This window comes from Oncorhynchus clarkii, chromosome 3 (assembly GCF_045791955.1).
Source record: "Oncorhynchus clarkii lewisi isolate Uvic-CL-2024 chromosome 3, UVic_Ocla_1.0, whole genome shotgun sequence".
Taxonomy (NCBI): Eukaryota; Metazoa; Chordata; class Actinopteri; order Salmoniformes; family Salmonidae; genus Oncorhynchus; species Oncorhynchus clarkii.
Window position 1 is genome coordinate 32,681,345 of NC_092149.1, and position 6,251 is coordinate 32,687,595.

A 6,251-nucleotide genomic window follows, 5' to 3' on the forward strand; every position below is an offset into this window, starting at 1 on the left:
TAAATCTATGTTTGACCTCAACTTCCAACACATTGACTGAGTGTATTTCCTGAATACACAACTGTCAATTTAACCTATTGATATGGAAGACCTAAGAGCTTCGCCATACTTCACGTATGAAACCGCATCACGTATCTGTACCACCAATGCTGCAATTGGCAAAGCTCTGCTTTCTGTTGCTTTGTGCTCCAGGTCTACCAATACAACGTCTCCTATACCTTAGCACCCAAGGCTGTCAACATCAATATCAGACAAGATCATTCTCCAATGACATCAAGGTTACAAATATGTACATGGCTCTTAGCTCTTGTTCACATTGTCGTTCAGGGCCCACATTCACAAAACCTTCTTAAGAAGCTTTTTCATTGTTTTGCGTAAGAAGTGGTTTGTGAATCTGGGCCCAGGTACACAAAACACTGCAGGGGAATGGGTGTTTGGTTGAGTGAAGTCAGTGGGTGTTTGGTTAAATGAAGCCAGAAGGTATAGTGTGAAAGAGTGATCAGAACATAGAAGGGCACGCCAGCTAAGCCTTCAAACAGTCTGTACATTGAGTACAACTCTTGTGAAGGTAGTTCTTTGCATAACATCTAGACATACTTTATGCCATCTATGTCTCAACAACTTATTCAATATCATAAATGCATAGTTTTACGCAGTGTTGGGGAGTAGTGAACTACATGCAGTTCAACTAGTAATTTGACTACATTTTGCAGTGGCTTAGTGGTAGTTGAACAAATTTCTAATCTAGGTAGTGTTTTCAGTAGTTCACGTTTTCACAATGTAGCGGTATAGCTAACTTCTGGAACCACACACTACTTTTGGCAAAAAAAAACAAATATGGGTGAAGTAGGAAATAATTCCCTTTCTTTTTTGGAATTAGACCTGGAAAAGCTTCACTTGAAAAATCTTTTTTTGTTTAATAGGCTAAACTACACCTTCTGTTAACATATTACCCCAAAGTGATTGGTTCTTGCCATTTGTTGTCTATGACATTTCTGACTTAAATAGGATAATTTTCACAAAATAGTTGGATGTAATGAACTCTTTCAAAGTAACTTTGAGTAAACTGCATATTCTTCAGGGTAGCTTTAATGTAGCTTCATTTCTTCCCGTGTGAAGTAATTGGTAGCTTGGTAAACTATATTTTCAGAATATCTTCCCCAACACTGGTTTTGTGCTGCTTGGATTCATTGCTAGTATATCACTCTGCGTTTTAATGGAATTTTTCCTCATTGATTTTCATGAGAGGAGATGAGGTGCTCACTGAGTGAAGACATTTGATTAATTGTTGGCACAGGGGAAGTTCATTACAGATGTAATTGATGGGGGGGAAGTCTACAAGATAGGTAAGGTTCCAGCAATTAGGAATCAAAAATGAATCATGTGGGTTTAGTCATCTCACCAATGGAACACAGGAGAGACAATTTAATTTCATTCTGCTCCAAAAAGTATACCTTCACATGTAACCAGAAAGGCTCATCCAAATCAAGTTATTAGAATTGTATTATATTTTGTCAACAGAGCAAATGTACTTGTTTAGGTAATGGTTTAAGTCAAGCAGACAAAAAAAAACTGCCTGGAATTCTCCCCTTTTCTTACCTTTTCTTACCTTTACACAATATTTTTGGAGTCAAACGGAGACAAAGACATGCTGACATACTAAGAGATGCCTTAGCTTTAAGGTCTGAGAAAGATTGAAGCTGAGAGCAATGAGAGCATGGTGTGCATCCACGAGCAGTCCTGTTCGGTGTTGGGAGCTACGGATGGGGGGTATTACTGTACATTTGAATGCACCTGGGACTGATACTGATAATCCGTCCTGTCTTCCCCCCGTAATAATTCCAGTGAAACAGAGCAGAGAAGACGGTGGGGGCCAGTCACCGCTGCTTAGTGAGCGGCCATTGTTATCTTCCTCTCACAGCTTGGTCTCGGCGGCCCCAAACGGCTCACGTATGGCCCCCATAGCTCTATGTGCATGTACTGCCATCAATATGGCCGACCTTGCAGAGGAAAGGCCCGACAACGCTTGGCGTGGACCTGGTGTGTGTGTGTGTGTGGACAACAAAGGGGAATGGCAGGGGATTTAAATTATCGTATGTGTGCACTGTAAAGAAGAGGGGGGGGGGCGATGTGTTGTACTAGCATATGCCTGCTCACTTCCCTGTGTCTCTTCCGATGACCAGGGAGGCAGCGAGACAGACTAAAATTCAAGGCTGTTTCCTTATTCAACCTCCCTCTTCAAGGGATGAAATTAAGATCAAGATTTGACTTCATGCTCAATGGCTTTTACCCCCTGTCCTCTCTCTCCCTGTGTCTCGTCTGTGCGCGCTTTCATGGTTTGTTAAGTGGTTATTTTCTCTCAGGGTTTTGAAGAGTAAAAAAAGAGAAACAATTTAAAGATTTTCAGGATAATACCTCAACAACAAAAATAAGAAACTGCCCATATCTAATCTTGTGAAAGGACGGGTTTGTTTTTGGTTTTGACAGCTCTTTGCGGTGAAAGGCCAATTTCCCAAAGGCAGACTCCAAAGACAGACTCCAAAGGCAGACTCCAAAGGCAGACTCCAAAGACAGACTCCAAAGGCAGACTCCAAAGGCAGACTCCAAAGGCAGACTTCAAAGGCAGACTCCAAAGGCAGACTCCAAAGGCAGACTCCAAAGGCAGACTCCAAAGGCAGACAATTCCGTGCCATTGTTCAATAGAAAAAGATGGAAGAAACAGAGCAGGCCTGAATATGACTGACCAAAGGTCAAACAATGGAAGTAGAAACATTAGGCATTTCCCCAATCATTATCAAATTCTAATGAACCTCTTTCCTGTCCGATTCAATTAGTCTCTATCCTCGCTCAATTATATTCTTTCCGTTCTTGTGTTTCCCTCAGTTGGAGATATAGCAGTTAAATGGCTGCTTTTGCTACAGGACGATGAAAATGGAGCACACCATTTATAGTATAGCACCTGTTGATGCATTGGATACAAGCGTTTCTCTACTCTAACTCTGCTTTATTTGGGTGGGGAAACCTGATGCTTGCTGTTGCTTGGAAGACAGGGCTACATTCAGTGAGAATGATACTGATTTGTATGCATTGCCAAGAGAATGAAATACATACCTCTAGGAGAAAATTGCACTTTATTTTATGAATTTAAAGGTTTCATGATTCGATTACGTTGCTAATGAAAACGGATGTTTTTGTCCAATTTCATGATTATCAAATCTTAATGTCAAGATTGTATGATGTTGGGAAATGATCCTATTCTTCCAGGGCATACAGGCACACTCACATTGCTGTTCAACATTATCATAATAGAATGGAATTTTCCATGGTGTTTTCCAAGTCACCCAGCTTGTGAGAGTAGACAAGGATTTGTGTTTTCCCCAACTGTGTGCATGTGAAAGGGGATTGCTAATCAGTTGCTCAACTGAATGCATTCAACCGAAGTGTGTCTTCTGGATTTAACCTAAATCAGAGAGGTGTGGGGGGCTGCCTTAATCGGCATCCACATCATCGGCACCAGGGGAGCAGTTGTTGTTGGGGGTTAACTGCCACAGTCAAGGGCAGAACAGCAGATTAATCCACCATGCCGGCTCGGGGATTCGAACCGGCGACCTTTCAGTTACTGGCCCAACGATTCTGCATGTGTGTGTGTGTTGAGCAGATTCCCCCAGACAAAGGGGTGCTGATTGGTCTGTCAGAAAACTGCATCGCCAGCACTTCTCAAGGTCCAATAGTCCTGGGTCACCCAGCTACCAACACCTTGTTAGGGAGAGGGAGCAATCACAGCTGCTAACACAGACATCCACAATAGCACTGGGACCTCATGTTCATTAGAGCACAGTGTAGCAAAATATTTTACAACGGAAACAGAAGTAAACCTTTCTTCTTGGACAATTCCAGATAGTACCTCCTCGTTTCTGAACTTTTCCTTCCACTTTATTACTAGTGAACACAACCCTCATGAACACTGAGTTCAACAGAAGAAGACGTCCAGTAAAGGAATCTGTTCAAAAGTCTATTCAGTGAACTATTGTATGATTCCTACTGTAGTTTGCAGGATTGCATGGTAATTCAAGGTCACACGGTTCAGGGTTAAAATGACAGTGGGCGAAACAACAATGGCGAATTATTCTGCCTCAGTAAACGTCAATGATTGTTTATGCTGTGTTTGGAGCTGGTGATTTGCGGTCTGTCAGCCGTTGCCAGAGTGAAGCAGGCTCTTATGCCAATTAATGTTGCATTTTTTCCCCCCCCTGAGGCTTTGAATAATCAGAGAGCCTATTTCAGAATGTCTGTCCTGATTAATCTAACGCAAATTTTCTACCAAGTTCATTGTAAATTTATATCCAGTTGTCACTCACACCGCTGTATACTATGCATATCGCCCTCTCTGTGACATTACAGTGGCCGCAGTTTGGAGAGATTTTAGGCATTAAAAAACGAGACCTATTTTCTCAGCAGGTGGTGTTCTGACAATGGTTTGAGGGCTCTCTATCTATCTATCTATCTCTCTCTCTCTCTCTCTCTCTCTCCCTCTCTATAGATATGATGTATTTTCATACAGGAGATAGTTTTGTCTTGTTATTCTGCAGGTACTTTTGAATGGGCTTCATACCATTGTTTTGTTTTAACAGCAGTATACTAAAATAAACATGGGTGTGAGTTTTGACTAGTTTATTACAAGCCATAACAATTGTTAAGGGAAACCTGCCTTGTGCTTTTAACACATCTCAATTATGTGTGTTCTGATGGGAAGGTGCTAAAGCTTTTTGGAAGCCACATAGACTGACTACGCTAATAGAATACAAATATGTTTGCAGGATAATTGTTTAAACTCAAATGTGTTTTTGTTTGTGAAGATTGAAATGAAACTCATTGCTCTGAGATTCGGTTGTGTTTTACAGGATAATAGGCAGGCTATGCTTGATTTAAAGGTTGTTGCAATCCATTAGTGCAATTGTAATGATTCAACCAGGGTTGAAGAGCATTAAGTACCACATCCTTGAGAAGAATAACACTCACCCATGGTTTTACATGAACATTTGCAGGGTTAGTTTGAATTGTGTGCTGGCATTATGCCTAGACTCTAAATAGTTACATGGACCTCTTCAACTGAGGAGCAGCAGTAATCAATGTACAGATGCTGAGCCCTGAGTGGAGCTCTGGAGAAATCGTATCATCTTTTATAACTCTCAAACTATCGACTGGGATCATTTTGACCCAACAGGCATATTGTAGATTTCATAGCCCAAAGGTGCTTTCTTCAATTCTTTAAATTTGTCATGACCTTTTCAATCAACTTGTTCCTAATGCATGGAGGGGGGGGGGGGGGGGGGTCTGTATCAGTGACTTTGACCAGGTAGACAGATCATCTATAGAGATATGTGACTCACCACCTGGATTCAGTCTTATGTAGCAAAATTAGATTTTTTTTTATTTTTTTTATGTTGGTTAAAAGTAGAGACTCAGAGCTACAAAGTGATATATCGTATGTGGCATTTTTGAGGAACAATGGGAAAGTCATTCTGCTTTGAAAACTAATACACTTGTAAACTCACTTTTCAGAAAATGGCCTTTGAATGTTTTGGTACCTACTGGTGAGCTTTCCTTTGTCTACACCCATTCAGCATTGTTCACACCCTCTTAAACTAGCCCCACCCATCTCTTTAAAGATTCACATGAGGTCATGTGCTAAACAGTGAGTAGTGTAGTAAAGATTAAAACTAAAAGTGATAGTAGCCTACAATAAGGAAAAATGACAGGTAAACAGAAAGTGTCCAGAAGTAAAGATGCCTTGATAGAAAATGACTGAAGTAAAAATCAAAGTCACCCAGTAAAATACTACTTGAGTAAAAGTCTAAAAGTATTTGGTTGTAAAAAAAAATACTTAAGTATCAAGAGTAAATGGAATTTCTAAAATGTACTTAAGTATCAAAAGTAAAAGTATAAATTATTTCAAATTCCTTAAACCAGACGGACCAATTTGTAATTTTTTGTGTTTAGTGAGTCTGTGAGGTATGTCACAAAATCATGTTACGACCACACATTTCAATATTCATTTTATATATAAATATTTTGCTAAGTCTTGCTAAGTGGATGGGTCTCTACAGAAGTGTACAGCCAAACTGTTACTTATTATAAATAGATATGGCCAATATAAATAAAATAAATACAGTATGTACATGAACAATATGAATAACGATATCAGTGATAGATGAGGTAGTTATATGCATACAATCAGGGGTAAAGTGGCT